This window comes from Lepus europaeus, unplaced genomic scaffold (genome assembly GCF_033115175.1).
Source record: "Lepus europaeus isolate LE1 unplaced genomic scaffold, mLepTim1.pri SCAFFOLD_92, whole genome shotgun sequence".
NCBI classification, from domain to species: Eukaryota; Metazoa; Chordata; class Mammalia; order Lagomorpha; family Leporidae; genus Lepus; species Lepus europaeus.
In genome coordinates this window covers 286,256-303,560 of record NW_026909617.1, presented here as the reverse complement: position 1 = coordinate 303,560, position 17,305 = coordinate 286,256, and the positions used below count along the sequence as shown (strand labels likewise).

The 17,305-nt window shown below is 43.3% G+C and overlaps 2 pseudogenes; both read right to left on the bottom strand.

Moving 5' to 3' along the window:
* Nucleotides 1-416: 416 nt before the first annotated feature.
* LOC133755740 (BRISC complex subunit Abraxas 2-like) lies at nucleotides 417-1,558 on the bottom strand (annotated as a pseudogene).
* Nucleotides 1,559-15,384: 13,826 nt separating this feature from the next.
* On the bottom strand, nucleotides 15,385-16,290 carry LOC133755739 (calcium release-activated calcium channel protein 1-like; annotated as a pseudogene).
* Between the last annotated feature and the right edge of the window lie 1,015 nt (nucleotides 16,291-17,305).

Here is a 17,305-nt window from a genome sequence, read left to right as displayed (position 1 = left end):
GTGCCACAGGCAGAGGCTTAATGACTATGGCACAGCACCGGCCCCCACTTTACCTAAATTTACAGCAAACCCATGAGTTGCACCAGAATGCAATTTTCTTTTCTTTCTCCTTCCTTCCTTCCTTCCTTCCTTCCTTCCTTCCTTCCTTCCTTCCTTCCTTCCTTCCACATTGCATCCAAGGACATGGACCAGGGAGAGAGGCTTATGATTACTGTGTGCAAGAACTCTCCTGTTGGGGGTCAAAGCATTTGACAAGGAAGCTCTCCTAGATTAAGTCCACAAGCGCCTCTCTCAATAACAAGCAAGAGAAGGTGTGCTAACTGGAGAGCATCTTTGGTTTAATTAACTCCAGGAGGTCTGAGTGTTGCTGGGGTCCTTATTGGGATATATCATGGGTCAAAATCATTTGAATGTGACTATTCACCACTAGAGGGCTCTGTAGGGTCAATTACATTTTCACAATCATTGACATCTGATTCCCCACTGTTGTCCCCAGCTGCTCTGCTGGGGAAGAAAATCTGCTCCACTTGCAGGATACTTAAGTCCAGCAGTGGAGGAAGCATAACTGAAAGAGCCCACAGCTGAGGTCAAGGCATAAAGACACTTGCTTCCATGTGAGAATGACTAAGAATACTGTCTTGGTTGGGTAAAAGTCATCATGAAGAGGATCAAGGACCTCTGTGTCTCCAAGTGTATTTCTACCTCCCAGCTGTGAACCCAGAATAGGGCATCCAACAAATAAACAATGATTCCATACTTCCATGTGGTGCTTCTCTGCTTAACATTGCCTGCTGAAATCTTTTTGTTCCTATGTATTTTTACCCAGCATAGTTTGTCTTAATTTTCTCACTTCTGCCTGACAATGTCCAACAGTTTGCACACTGTGCTCTTTACCTGCACACCCTGCCAGTACTTTTTCTTGATGTGCATTATAAACCTGATAAATTGCCCTAATGACTTTTATTACTCCATCATTGTAAAAATGCCAGTATTGTGTTCTTTAATAAGTTTGGCATAACACTGAAAGGTGGGAGCCTTTTCCATTGAAGCCACTGTATTTTTTCTCACTAGTGTTACCTAGATTAGGAGTAGTGATATCCTCTGATTATACCTTCAATTTGAACTAAATTCTAAAACATGAATAAAATTACTGATAATGAAGATGAAGCTGAAGAGAAGGAAACCAAGATTGGGCACTCTGATGGTGTGAGTGAGCTGTTTATGGGTGATCTGTTCTTTATATAAAACCTACTGCTGCGGGTTCGCCAAGTTACGTACCACTCAATAACCTTCTTTCACGTATCTTTAAGAATTCTGTCCCAAATCTCTTCTCTTAATTTCACTTTCACAGTTACAGAAAATGAAGTTTTGAATAAACATGTTAGTTATGGATTTCAATTACTTGCAGAAGTTCTGTCTTGCTAATGTGCCAGTCACTGATGCTAAAAGTTGCTTCTTGTCTTCTCTCTCTCAGCAACAATATTTCATGACCCACATTGCTGCTAGTGATATAGAAACTTATAGTGTTGAAGGTGTAGTCCAAAATGGAGGCTGTCATGATGAAATTCTCTGAGTGCATTATTTTAATATCAGGCATCTTAAATAATCACTTATTACATTTTTGTGTTGCTATTGACTAACAGTATCATGTTATCCTTTGTCTGTTCAGCTGAGCTATACTGCAATCTTCTTTATGGACATGAGCATTTCTTTTTACCCAGAGATTAGTATTCATTACACATTTCCTCTGAGTTAGGCCACTCTCAAGGAATGAGGTTGTGTTGGTTTATAATTTAGTTATAAACTGTAGAATTCTCTGTGTGTTCTCTGTGGAAGTTAAAGTTTAAAAGAGATAATTTATCATAACCACCTCAAAGGTCCTTTGGTACATCTTTCTGAATCACTTAGAGATGAGAACTCCTTTGAAAGAAGAAATGAAGTAGCTGACACATGGAGCCACTACCTATAATGCAGCATCTCATGTAAGCATTGGATTGAGTTCCAGCTGCTCCATTATGACCCATCTCCCTGTTACTGCATCTATTTGGGGAATGAACTAGCAGATGGAAGATCTCTATCTCTCCCTGCAACCTTCTCTCTCTATCTCTGCCTTTAAAATACTGTAAATCTTATTTTAAAAAAACTTAGGGTCTAGCACTGTGGCATAGTGGGCTAAGCCTCTGCCTGTAGTGCCAGTTCAAGTTCCAGCTGTTCTTCTTCCAATACAGCTCTCTGCTTTGGTCTGGGAAAGCAGTCAAAGATGGCCCAAATGCCTGGGCTCCTGTATCCATGTGGGGGAGAAGAGTGAAGCCCCAGGCTTCTAGCTCCTGGCTTCAGATTGACCCAGCTCAATCTGTTGTGGCTATTTAGAAGTAAACCAGTGGATAGATCTTTCTCTGTTTCTCCCTGTGTCTGTAACTCTACCTTTCAAATGAAATGATAAAATCTTTTTTATTAAAAAAAAAGTTTAGCCTCACATTTGGAACTTTTAGTAATTTTGGATAGGTTGAGAGGAAATTTGTAAAGTTTGTGGTACAACTGGGAGCCTTCTGAGTCCTAGCATGTAAGAAGAGAATAGCGAGCAGACAGCTGGTAGACAAGACCTAATAGAGTACTACCCATAGCATTGTCTTTTTAAAGACCACAGTAAGTCCTATGGTCCCTGTTCAAAGGTCAGTGGGAAACCATCCACACAGTTGAAAGAGGAGTGTGACTTGATGAGATTTTGGTTTGTAAAATGGCCTTTTAATTAAGTACTAAAGAACATCTCCAGAGAAAACATTGAAGGATACAGTTGAATTGTAAATCTTCATTAATAATAACAAGATTTGAAGAAAGAAATGACAGCTTTAAGGGAAATGCAGTTCAGGGAAGGGAGATAAGAATTAGTGAATATTTTATCCTAGGATGGCACTTACACCAACTGTACATATTGGGACCCTAATTTGGTGTGTTGAAGAGGATTCCACTAGGATCTGGAATAACTTGAGCATCAGAACACATAATTTCAGACTGTAATACCTTTAACAAGATAAGAATCTATGAACTCACAATGATATAGCACATAATGACACAATAACTAAGACAGAAGAGTGAGCCCTTAGCTTTGATGCTAGATCAAAATACAAATGAAGAAACAATATTGGGAATTAAAACACCAGCATTTCATAAAGTGCTGATAATTAAAAATAATGAATATCAAAGGTACTGGATGAAAATTTTATAGGAAATAGGATACTGTCATAATATTAGAATATTTTTAATAAAAGTCCACACATTCCAAAAAGAAATAAAAATGTGTATATAGCACAGTATATGCAAATGCTGTAGTGCAGCAAGTTTTGCCACTGCCTGCTACACCAGCATTCCACCTGAGAGTGCTGTTGTGCTGCTTCAAGTCCCAGCTTCTCTGCTTTTGATCAGGCATATTGTGAATGCACCTGGGAAGGCTTCAGAACATGGCCCAAGTCCTTGGGCCCTGCCACCCATGTGGAATACCAGGAAACAGTCATTCATCCTAGCTTCAGCTTGACAAAGAACTTATGCTTGTAACTCTTTTGGAAATGAACCAGCATAGATATATAGAGATAGAAAAGAGAGAGAGAGAAAGAGAGAGAGAGAGAGATGATAGAGATGATAGATAGAGAGATAGAGATAGAGATAGAGATAGAGATAGAGATGAGAGAGATAGAGATGAGAGAGATATCGAGATCCAGCTCTCTGTTATGGCCTGGGAAAACAGCAGAAGATGGCCCAAGTGCTTGGACCTCTGCACCTGCATGGAAGACCTGGAAGAAACTCCTGGCTTCTGGCTTTGGATTGATACAGCTCTGACTGTTGTAGCCAATTCAGGAGTGAATCAGCAGATGGAAGACCTGTCTCTCTCTCTCTCTCTCTCTCTCTCTCTCTCTCTCTCTCTCTCTCTCTCTCTCTCTCTGCCTTTCTTTCTCGCTTTGTGTAACTGACTTTCAAATAAATAAATAAATCATTTTAAAAGATATAGATGTAGATATAGATATAGTTCCCTCTCTCATTGTCATTCTGCCTTCAAAATAAATAAATAAATCCTTAAAAGGTTGCATGTGAATCAATCTGGCAGAAATTCACTAAATACCAAGTTGATAGCATGCATCATGGAATGGATGGAAGACTGAGGAGAGCCCAGCAGCAGACCAGGGAGCTTCTGATGAGAATACAGGGCGCACATTTTCTCAGAAAGGAACACTGGATAGACCCAGCTTGAGTCATCTCTGCTCTTGATACTTATTAAGAGTTTTCATATTAGAAAAGTGTCAAGGAGAATTCTAGAAAAATAACATTGACTCACAATGGGAGAAAAGATATTTTAACATAGTTGGAAAAAATGTAATAGTTCTGTGGATTGGGTTATAGTGAGGAATTTATTTTGGTTCCCTAAATTGGGGTTCATATGCTTTTTATCATGGGACCACCCTATACTTAGCAGAAACATCTTGGATCAGGGGCAAAAGTGCTAAAATGATAATGACTGGGCATTCTCAATGAATGGGACTCACTCATGGTATTTCTGTAAGTTTGAAATAATTTCAAAATTACTCTTTTTTTAAAACTTTTGTTTAATGAATATAAATTTCCAATGTACAGCTTATGGATTACAATGGCTTCCCCCTCCCATAACTTCCCTCCCACCCGCAACCCTCCCCTCTCCCGCTCCCTCTCCCCTTCCATTCACATCAAGATTCATTTTCAATTCTCCTTATATACAGAAGATCATTTTAGTATATATTAAGTAAAGATTTCAACAGTTTGCACCCACATAGAAACACAAAGTGAAACATACTGTTTGAGTACTAGTTATAGCATTAAATCACAATGTATGGCACATTAAGGACAGAGATCCCACATGAGGAGCAAGTGCACAGTGACTCCTGTTGTTGACCCAACAAATTGATACTCTAGTTTATGGCACCAGTAACCACCCTAGGCTCTCGTCATGAGTTGCCAAGGCTATGGAAGGCTTCCAAGTTTGCCGACTCTGCTCATATTTAGACAAGGTCATAAAAGACAGGGTGAGGATAATAACCAATGTTCCTAAGAGTGGCATTAACCAGGTCTGACCAATTATACAGCATTAAGTGGGGAAGAGGACCATCAGTACAAAATTAACTACTCTTAAAATGATCAGCAGAGAGCTGATCTCTATTCCACAGCTCCAGACCCTGGACACTTTTTTGAAGGTTGAGTAACTGATTTTGGCAATGACAGAAAGTTTCTTTTAAAATGACTTTGATGGGGCTGGTGCTGTATCATAACAGTTAAAGCTGCTGCCTGGAGTGCCAGCATCCCATAAGGGTGCTGGTACAAGTGTCAGCTGCCTCACTTCCAATCCAGCTCTCTGCTATGGCCTGGAAAAGCAGTAGAGGATGGCCCAATTCCTTGGGCCCCTGCACCCACTTCAGAGACTCAGAAAAAACTCCTGGCTCCTGGATTTGGATCAGCACAGCTGTAGCCATTGCAGCCATCTAGGGAGTGAACCAGCCAATGGAAGTCCTCTCGCCCTCTCTCTCTGTGCCTCTGCCTCTCTGTAACTCTGCCTTTCAAGTAAATAAATAAATCTTTTTTAAAAAATAAAAGAAAAAGAAATAATAAAATGACCTTGCTTCCCACAGCCAAAGTATTTTATTTTATCAGGATGTTTAAGGGCAGCAGCCAGTAAATTAGTTTTGTAAGTCTCAGTCTGTACTGTTTGAAGGAATTTAATCATTTCTGCCATCGTAGTTTCAGGTTTTGGAGACAACAGCTTTTAAAACATTTTTTAATCCTGATTTGCGTTTTCATAAGCCATTTGTTTTAGTAATATTTTGCCACTTCCTGATTATCTACCTGATGTCGAATAGCTTTTTCTAGCCTATCCACAATGGACATATAGTCCTCAGTCAGCCCCTGATGGACTGTAGAAAAAAAGTGGATAGTCTTTAACATCAAGAATCTTTTTCCATGCTTTTAATTAATATTAGAAATTTTTACATAAGCCTTCGTTCAAGGATAAGCAACTTGTCGACCAAGATCTGAATACACTCCCTCTCTTAGCAACTGCTCAAAATTGGTAGGGACATTGTTATTTAGTTAATCTATGACTTGTACAGAAGCCCAGTTTCTATTCCTGAGCCCAAACAGTATACTGGGCTGGAGTAACCAAGATTTTAATTAAAATTTTCCAGTTCCATGGCACCATCTCACATCCTTCTCCAATTCCCTTCAGTATGCCCACTGTCTAAGAACTCTGTATCTTGTACTCCATTAAGCCCTCTTTTAGCCCTCTGTAAACATTATAAGGAAGATGTTCATGCCAGGGAGCTGTATTTTCATATCAAGCTACAGGGCAAACAGTTAACCCTGGTGATTCCCCTTGCTCCTTGCCTTGCTGAAGCCTACCTAGCACTGCTGACACACCTGAAGGGGACTCAGATATCACCACCACAACAGTAGATGCTGAAAGTGCAGAGGTCTCTGTGAGGCAGTGGGGACAAGCCCATTGACCGACCTTCCTGGCTGAGGACAGTGGCCAAGGGAATTGTAACCTTACTAATGGCATCCCAGCAGAGATATCACATGTGCAAAAACAGAATAGGAGCTCAAGGCTCCTGATATTATTTTTGACCAACTTTCTCTCACTTTTTTAGATTTATTTATTTATTTCAAAGTCAGAGTTACACAGAGAGAAGGAGAGGTGAGAGAAAGAGAAAAAAGTCTTCCATCCACTGGTTCACTCCCCAGTTGGCCACAATGGCCTGAGCTGTGCTGATTTGAAGCCAGAGGCTAGGAACTTCTTCCAGGTCTCCCACATGGGTGCAGAGGCCCAAGGACTTGGGCCATCTTCTTACTGCCATAGAGATCACAGCAGAGAGCTGAATAGGAAGTGGAGCAACCAGGACTTCAACCAGTGCCCATATGGGATGCCAGCACTGCAGGTGGTGGCTTTACCCATTATACCACAGTGCCAACCAACAATCAGTTACTTTTAAAGTGCCTTCATCAGGGTACCAAGGATAGCAACTATTAATTTTTTTTACAGCAAGCATCTAATTACTTTTTGGTAAAGAGTGTCCCTCATGGGGCCAGCACTGTGGCTTACTTGGCTAATCCTCCACCTGTGGTGCTGATATCCCATATGAGTACTGGGTTCTAGTCCCAGTTGTTCCTCTTCCAGTCCAGCTCTCTGCTGTGGCCCAGGAGGGAAGTGGAGGATGGCCCAAGTGCTTGGGCCCCTGCACCCGCATGGGAGGCCCAGAAGAAACACCTGGCTCCTGGCTATGGATTGGTGCAGTGCCGGCCGTGATGGCCATTTGAGGAGTGAACCAATGGAAGGAAGATATTTCTCTCTCTCTCTCTCTCTCTCTCTCTCTCACACACACACACACAGTCTATAACTCTACCTGTCCAAAAAAAAAAAAAAAAAAAGAGTGTCCCTCTTTCTAAAGGAGATAAAGCAGCCCAGCTTTATGTTTCCACTGCACCGGGTACAGGGAATTCCACATCTTAATGACTCACCAGGATCTTGAAGAGATGAGCAATGTTTCTGTACCCTTGCCAGGTGTGGTGAGCCATCCCTTGCATGTTGTGCCAAGGGTCCTTGTTCAGGCACCAGATGTTGGGGTGTGCAAGTGAAAGGAGAGACAGGACATGGGAACTGTTCCTCTGAAAAGTGCTGCCAGACTAAACTGGTGTGTTTTCTTTATTGATAAGGATTAGAACCATATATTGTACAGCTCATGCATGTGCTCATCTAACTCTAAGGTTTCTCTGAAACATGCTTAGGAAGACATATTAGATAAGCATGTCTAGGGAAGCAGCTGCATGTCTTTGGGAAGCCAACATTCCCACAAGGCTCAATGCTCTTCTTGTTAGTGGGCCATAAACTGTACTTAGTCCCTGAAGCCACACACTGTGTACTAGGAAGAAAATGTCTTCTCCAAGAGTGCTTTGGCAGAAATCTTATTCTCCACAGTCACATTTTACCATCTTTACAAACCAGCCTGGGAACAACCAGGTTGGCCAGATCTGAGTCCACTGTGTGTGTGTGAATGAACGTGACTTTGCTTCATATCTAAATACTGTCCTTCTATTTTGGATTATATATGTGTTTTGTAATTGTGCTTTGATTCATAGTAACTCATCTTTTTATGGAATTGATTAGCATTGAATACAAACTGAAAATAAATAAACAAAATGTTGAAAGAGGAAAAAAATAATTTATCCAAATGTTCTAATGTATCCCAGAAAATATTTTTAAGTATAAAATGGTGACCACAAATGAATAACTCCCTCTTGCTCTTCTATCCAACCCTCTCATTTATTCCTCACTCAATGCTGCTCAACTTCTCCATGTACCTCTAACACTGATTGAGCTCACTGCAGAAGTGTCTGTCTCCCCACTGCACTGTGAACTTCTGCCTTCACTTAGCTCCATCTCCTGTGTTCACCACTCACTTAAATTCACTGCAATCACTCCAATGGTTAATGAGAGAATTATTCCCTTAGCAACTCCATGAAATAGAAGAGAAAAATCAAGTCTTTCATGTTGCTTCTCTGTAGGAAAATCCTTCATGGAGAAAGAAATGTTAATGTAAATGTTGGAAAATATATTATTTTATTAATTAATTTATTTTTATTTTATTTTATTTTATTTTTTGGCCAGACAGATTTAGAAAGTGAGGGAGAGAGAGAGAGAGAGAGAGAGAGAGAGAGAGAGAGAGAGAGAGAGAGAGTTATAGACAGTGAGAGAGACAGAGAGAAAGGTCTTCCTTCCGTTGGCTCATACCCCAAATGGCCGCTACGGCCACTGTGCTGTGCCCATCCGAAGCCAGGAGCCAGGTGCTTCCTGCTGGTCTCCCATGCAGGTGCAGGGGTCAAGCACTTGGGCCATCCTCCACTGCCCTCCTGGGCCACAGCAGAGAGCTAGACTGGAAGAGGAGCAACTGGGACAGAATCTGGTACCCCAACTGAGACTAGAACCTGAGGTGCCAGTGCCGCAGATGGAGGATTAGTCTAATGAGCCATGGCACCAGCCGGAAAGACATTATTGATTATTCTCTGGCCTGCTATAGCTGGACAAGAGTCCTACCAAAATAAAATTGGAGCAACTGGCACTGTGGCATAGGGGGTTAATGCCCGGCCTGAAACACCGGCATTCCATATGGGTGCCAGTTCAAGACCTGGCTGCTCCACTTGTGATCCAGCTCTCTGCTATGGCCTGGGAAAGCAGTAGAAGATGGCCCAAGTCCTTGGGTCCCTGTACCTGCGTGGGAGACCTGGAAAAAGCTCCTGGCTCCTGGCTTCATATCGGCACAATTCCAGCCATTGCAGCCAATTGAGGGGTGAACCATCAGATGGAAGACCTCTCTCTCTCTGCCTCTCCTCTCTGTGTAACTCTGACTTCCAAATAAATCAATAAATCTTAAAAAAAATAAAATAAAACTGGAACTAATGTTGGATGTATTTAGAAGTCTCAGGCCAAGATGGGAGGCTGCCCATTTTCTTATAAAGGAAGATCCATTCATAGGATTCAATTGCAATTGCATTGTCATAAATTCAACAGAGACTGGTGTATCTTCCTGCATTGTCACCTAAATACATGGTGGTAACTAAGGAGACCAAACTGGGGAGAGAAAAGAGATATGCCATTGCAGTCTTTCCCAACATTCCTAGATGACTCTAATCATGAATCTCCATGCATTTGGGAACAGCCTGCCACCAGACCTATTCACAAGCACCTGAAGAGTGACCAAAGACCAACAGGGGAGCCCTTTGCTTATCCAGGGTCAGGTAGAAGAGGGCTTGAGTACTGTATCTCACAAGGGCAGCTGTCACTCTAAGGTAAGTGACATATACATGTGTCTACATACACACACACCAGATTTCTTTTTTTTTAATTTTTTATTTCATAAATGTGAATTTACAAAGTGCAACTTTTGTATTGTTGTGGCTTCCCCCCCAACCTCCCTCCCTCCCGTGGCCCTCCCCTCTCCCTCTCCCATCCCACCCTTTATCGAGTTTCATTTTCAATTACCTTCATATACTGAAGATCAACTTAGTATATATACTAAGCAAGGATTTCAACAGGCTGCATTCACACAACCGCACAAGGTATAGGGTATTGTTCAACTAGTAGTGTTTTTAAGTTTCATAGTAAAACACATTAAGGACAGAGATCCTATGTGGGGAGCATGTACCCAGTGACTCCCGTTGTTGATTTAACAATTGGCACTCTTATTTATGACGTCATCAATCACCCGAGACTCTTGCTATGAGCTGTCTAGGCTATGAAAGTTCCTTGAGTTCACCGACTCTGAACTTGTTTATTCAAGGCCGTGTCACAGTGGAGGTTCCTTCCTCCCTTCAGAGAAAGGCGCCTCTCTCCTTGATGGCCTGTTCCTTCTGCTGGGGTCTTGTTCACCAGGGTCTTTCATTTAGATTGTTTTTTGCCACTCTGTCATGGCTTTCCATGCCTGTGAGACTCTCATGGACCTTTTAGCCAGATCCGAATGTCCCAAGGGTTGATTCTGAGGCAGGAGTGCTGTTTTGGGCATTTGCCATTCTATGAGTCTGCTGTGTGTCCTGCTTCCCCTGCAGGATCATTCTCTCCCTTTTAATTCTATCCTTCATTATTTGCTTACACTGATCTTATTTGTGAAATCTCTTTGACACATACCCTATCTTTTTGATCGGTTGTGTATTTATACTTATCACTTTACCAAGTGCGCTGGCATTGGTACCTGCCTCCTTGGTAAGATTGATTTGAAATCCCCTGGCACATTTCTAGTTCCACCATTGGAGGTAAGTCCGAGTGAGCATGTGCCAACCTATATATCTCCTCCTTCTCTTATTCCCACTCCTATGTTTAACATAGATCACTTTTCTGTTAATTTTAAATGCCTAAGAATGATTGTGCATTGATTACAGAGTTCAACCAGTGGTCTTATGTAGAACAAACAGAGCAACAACAACAACAACCACAACAACAAAAATACTAAAAGGAATAAAATAGTAAGTTGTTCCTCAACAGTCTAGACAAGGGCTGATCCTGTCATTGTCTCTCATAGTGTCCATTTCACTTAGCAGCAACAACAACAACAAAAAGATTTCTAAGATTTTTTTCATCTAAAAATTCTATTTCTACTGAATACCATACCCTTCCTACCATTCATAACTACCCTTCTAATTTATGCTTCTTGTATTCTATTTTTTTAAAGATCTATTTATTTTATTTGAAAGTCAGAGTTACACAGAGAGAAGAGAGGCAGAGAGAGAGTTCTTCCATCTGAGGGTTCACCCCCCAATTGGTTGCAATGACCAGGACTGCACCAGTTCAAAGCCAAAAGCCAGGAGCTTCCTCCAGGCCTCCCACATGGGTGCAGGGGCACAAGGACTTGTGCCATCTTCTACTGCTTTCCCAGGCCATAGCAGAGAACTGCATCAAAAGAGGAGCAGCTGATGGCTGGCACCATGGCTCAATAGGCTAATCCTCTGCCTGTGGCACTGGCACACTGGATTCTAGTCCCGGTCAGAGCACCAGATTCTGTCCCCGGTTGCTCCTCTTCCAGTCCTGCTCTCTGCTGTGGCCCTAGAGTGCAGTGGAGGATGGCCCAAGTGCTTGGTCCCTGCAGCCACATGGGAGACCAGGAGAAGCACCTGGCTCCTGGCTTTGGATTGGTGTGGTGCGCAGGCCACAGCACACTGGCCGCAGTGGCCACTGGGGGATGAACCAACGGAAAAAAGGAAGACCTTTCTCTCTGTCTCTCTCTCTCTCTCACTGTCCACTCTGCCTATCAAAAAAAAAAAAAAAGAGGAGCAGCCGGGACTAGAACTGGCACCTGAATGGGATGCTGGCACTTCAGGCCAGGGCGTTAACCCACTGAGCCACAGCACTGGCCTCCCATATTCTACTTTTTTAAAAAAGATTTACTTAATTGAAAGACAGAGTTACAGAGATAGGTAGAGCCAGAGAGTGATCTTCCATCCACTGGTTCACTCCCCAAATGACCACAATGACCAGAGCTGAGCCAGTCTGAAGCCAGGAGCCACAAGGTTCTTCCAGATCTCCCACACAGGTGCAGGGGCCCAAGGACTTGGGCCATCTTCTACTACTTTCCCAGGACATAACAGAGAACTGGGTCAGAAGTAGAGTAGCCAGGATTCGAAGAGGCACCCATATGACATTGCCAACACTGCAGGTGGGGCTTTAAACCACTGCACTACAGCACTGGCCTCTCTGACTACTTTAAATACTTCATATGTTGGAATCTTACAGTATTTGTCCTTGGAGACTGATGTTTGTGGTTAATTTCACTTAGAAAAATAACCTTACTGTTCATCCATGTCACAGGATTTTCTTTTCTCTGTGCCTGGATAACTTTCCACTGTGAGTGCAGGCCACACTACAAGCCTTGGCTACAGTGAATTATGCTGTGGCAAACAGTGCTAATACTTTATTTATATTGAACTTTCAATACCTTTAGATATATAATCAGAACTGAGATTATCAGATCATATAAAAATTTTATTTTCAATGTAATGAAGAACATTCTACCATTTTCTGTGGTGGTTGCATCATTTTACATTACCACCGACACTGTACATGTAGCTGAAAATCTTTATATCTTCATCAGATTATGCACCTGGGGGTTTTTTGTTTGTTTGTTTTTAAAGAACAGGAGCAGGAGGTTGTATTGGCCATTACCAGACCATGGTTATGAAGATCCCTCTCCACTTGCACTCAAGGTGAATCAGCATTGGGCTTCATTGTCAATGTGGTGAAATTGCCCATCACCCAGGGAGAAGTGTATGACTCTGTTAAGTACATTTTCAACTTCCTGCAGTGGTTCTAAAGCCAGGTCTGGAGGTATCATAACCCCATCTGGCTATCAATAATTTCTGTTCCAGGTAACTTTCTGTTAACAAGGTCAAGCACAGATTTCTGTCTGAACATTTCTCTAGCTTAGGATTCACATAAAAGATGAGTGCCAGCACAACATTTCTCTTCCCATTCTGCCTGCCATGACCTAGAGTGTAGACCTAACAGGCTGACCCAGATTTTAACTCTTCCAATAAATTGTTCCTAGATGGGATAGGACAGCCTACATGAGGCTCCCAAAAATACCCACAAAAGGGGAAGTAGTGTTGCAATGCTCAAGTGGGATCAGAGTGGTGACCTTGCCTAGAGTTTCCTTCTTAGGGACAACCCATGTCACCATGGGATCCTTCCTGCCCAAATGCCCGAGGTATCAATAGCAAGAGCTGAGCCAATATCTCAGTTATAAAGTATTCACATCCAGGGTTTCTTGAGGCTGGGCCCCTGGAAAGTCAGGACAGAGCAGCAGAACAGATGGCTTTTCCCAGTGGGGCTTCAGCAAAGAAAGCTTAGACACCCTGAGTTCGAGGTTCTATTGTAGACTTTCATCAAGAAATTGATTTCATTTTTTTGGCATCCACTTTCATGGGATTCCTCAGCAGAAAAGACCTCTCCAAAGTCTCATCCTCCATCTGCCTCAGGCCATGTCCATAATCACACACATGTATGCCACATAGCCCAATCTGAAAACCCCAGGGAGTGCCTGGGTACAATCAGGACCCAGCTTTGCAGAGGCAATCTGAGTTCCAAGAGGGTTCCCTCTACCCTCTCAGTTATGTGACCCTGAAATATCACCATACCTCCTAAAGACTCTGTAGCCTGAGCAATGGCAAGAAGAATGGCAGTTACTGGGAGTTGGTGGTGGTGGAATTGTAAAAACGTTCATTCAATGTGTAGAGAGTTTCAGTGTCATAAGGAAAAACAGTTCTGAATATTGGGCCCACAGCAATGTGCATATATTCAACACTACTCATCCATACCTTAGAAATGCTTAAGATGATAAAATTCATCAGCTATATTTTTTTTGTCAGGACTACAATTACAGTACATTTTAAAAGTGGTCAAATAGGGGCTAGACCTGTGGCACAACAGGTTAAAGCCCTGGCCTGTAATGTCAGCATCCAACAAGGGTGCTGGTTCAAGTCCTGGGGGCTCCACTTCCCATCCAACTCTCTGCTAATATGCCTGGGAAAGCAGAGGAAGATGGTCCAAATACTTGGGCCCCTGCACCCACATGGGGGACCTGGAAGAAACTCATGGCTCCTGGATTCAGATTGGCTCAGTTCAGCCCATTGTGGACATTTGGGGAGTGAACCAGCAGATGAAGATCTCTGTCTCTACCTGTCTTTCTCTAACTCTGCCTTTCAAATAAACAACACAGATCTTTAAAAAAAAAGTTGATGTGAAAAGAAGTAGCCAAATACACATCTCATAAAAGTTAATATGTTATGTTTTCTCAGAAGTGCAGTTAATACTTACTAATTTTGTACAGTATCTTATATTTGCCCATTTTCATAACAATAACATTCCTGATTCCATTTTGCCGAGTTGCTATGTCATTTTTTTTTTGAAATAGGAATCAGATGCCATCCTCTCTCACTGAAGACACTGATGACAGAGTGCAGAAGCCATGTTCAAGGTGGGTGTGGCCTGGGTTTCCTCCCTCCTGGCTGTGTTTGAGGGAGACATAATTTGGTCACCCCTGGGCATCTTACACTAAGTGGAAGCAGGTGTGCCTTGTGCTGAACAGAGAGACAGTGTGTCCACAGCCAGGGCTAAATCCTGGGGTCTGTGCATTCCCTCATAAAATGTGCACACCTGAGCCCCAATTCCTCATGCACCAACAATGCCACAGCAGGAAGAACAAGCATGACCCTTGCCCCTGCAGCAGGAGCTAGTTCTAACCTCACTTACCACTTGCACTGACAGGTGGGATGGATCACTCCCTGAAGAAATCATTGGATGATGCTCTCAGTAGAAGACATGGATTTTTGCCAGGAAAAAGCATCAGAGTTTGAGGATCATGCAAGCCCAATCCCATTTCTACATAACAAAATGTTTTTTTCTATTGTGTTTCTTTGGAGTAGAAGTTTTCTATTTGTTTTTTTTTTTAATTCACCATTTCTTTTTTCCCTTGTGAGTATATTTATGTGTCCACACTTGCACACGCTCACTGCACAACAGGGAGGGAAGTCAAGACGGAAAGGACAGGAAGCATCCAGGAGGCACTGGCATGGGGGAGGAGAAGGGACAAAGAGGGTGTCTGTCCCCACCCGGGCCCCCACCACCTCCTAACCAGGAGGTTGACCTGGAGCTGCAAGAACAGGAAGTGCTTACTCTGACTTGGAGGAAAGTTTCAAAGTGCAGTAATCTCCTTTACAAAAAGCCTCTTCCCTCCGCACTCTGCCCCTCGATGAAGCCCAGCTCCCTGCACAGGCTGTCCTTGAGGCTTTGGCAGGACAATGTCATGGGGAAGGGCTCTGGACCACAAGGGCTTAGGCATAGTGGCTGCCGGGCATCAGGGAGTGGTCCCCTCTGTGGTCCATCTGGTCCTGCAAGTGGGCAAGCTCAGCCAGCTCACTGAGCTCCTGGAACTGTCAGTCTGTCTTGTGGCTGACCAGTGAGTGGTAAAAGTGGACAGCAAAGACGATGAAGACCAGGCCAAAGGGCACCATGATGGTGGTGGATGCAATGGCTGCTGCCTGGACCAGGGTGATGCCACTCTTGCTGCTGTTGTTGGAGGCCGCACCACCAGCTGGGGGCTTGCTGGTAGGGCTTAGCTGCCCCCGGCTGCTTCTTGAGGGGCAAGAACTTGACCCAGCAGAGCAGCACGACCTCGGCCAGGAAAAGCAGAGTGCCGATGACGGTGGAGAAGGCCCAGGCCAGCTCGATGTGGCGATGCATGCGCTCGTGGAGCGACTCCTTGACGGAGTTGAGGTTGTCGACGTTGCTGACAGCCTCGATGTTGGGCAGGATGCAGGTGCTGATCATGAGTGCAAACAGGTGCACGGCCACCAGCACCGTGGTGCAGGCACTGAAGGTGATGAGCAGCCCCGGTGGATAGTCGTGCTCAGTGTCCAGCTGCACCTCCACCATGGCCACCATGGCTAAGCCAGACAGCAGAGCCGAGGTCCGGCTGGAGGCTTTGAGCTTGGCACTGCTCAAGTAGAGCTTACGCCAGGACAGCGCCTGCATCGAGTGTTCGTTGAGGCTCATCACCTCGGAGTAACCCTGGCCGATCAAGTCCGGGTAGCTGACTGCTGGCAGCGGCGGCAGTGGGGACCCTGGGGACTCCCCATCCCCACTGCGGCAGTTCCGGCAGCTGCCGCTAGTGGTACTGCCGCTGCTGAGGGGAAGCTCGGGATTGTTGCTGCTCTGGGGCAGGCGGGCTCCGGATGCATGGAGCACGCTGCAAAGGCGTGGGCCGGCTCGGGAGCCTGGAAGGCAGTGGCCCCCGCCCCCCACGAGGGCCCGGCCCTTATTCACCATTTTCTACATCTTGAAAATTTATTGATTCTTCTTCATTGTTCTATGTGTTTTTTGAATTCCTTATTTTGTTCCCATATTATTATTGATATTCTTGAGTGTTCCTCTGTGTACTTTTCCAGGTTGAACAACATGTATACCCAACCTCAGAACACTAGAAAATATAAGCAAATGTTGAGAACTCTGAAGGGATAAACAGCAATAGAACAAACGTAGCACATCAATACTTCACTTTCAAGAGTGGTAGATTTGAACAACACTGTAAATCAACTTTTCTTAACAGTTACACAGAGAGCATTCTACCTGACAGCAGCAGAACATGTGTTCTTAACAGCTGTCAAAAATTCTCCAGGTGGGATCATCAGTTAATTCAGAAAATATGCATCAACAATTTTTAGAAAATTGGATTCATATCATTGTCTTTCATAACTCTAATAGAATAAAAATAAAAATCAATTCCAGAAAAATGGGAAAAGTCACACATATGTGGATGTCAATCTACACTGTGTCAAACAGCCATTGGCTTGAAGAGAAAATCAAAAAGGAAATCAGAAAATATTTCAGTGGGTACATTTTGAGTTTTGAGCTGGGATCAATAGCCACAATCACAATCCTCAAGTCCAGGCTTGGTACAAAGAGAAACCAGGTGGACATGGAAGGTCACCAGTAAAAAAGCTCTCTGAACATTGAGAACCATGGGGATCTTTAAACAGAGCAGACAGAAGTCTTCTTACTGCCCACAACAAATTAAGGAGACCAGGATGCTGATGCTTATGACCGAGTTCAAAGGCAGATTGCAAATTCATATATATTTTATATACAATATAAACATTTCATAGTCGTCTAGGCTTTATTTTATAAACGGACTGATTATACATGAGCTCCTTCATTAACATTTAGTAAATAGTTCAGTTTGTTCATTCAACAAAT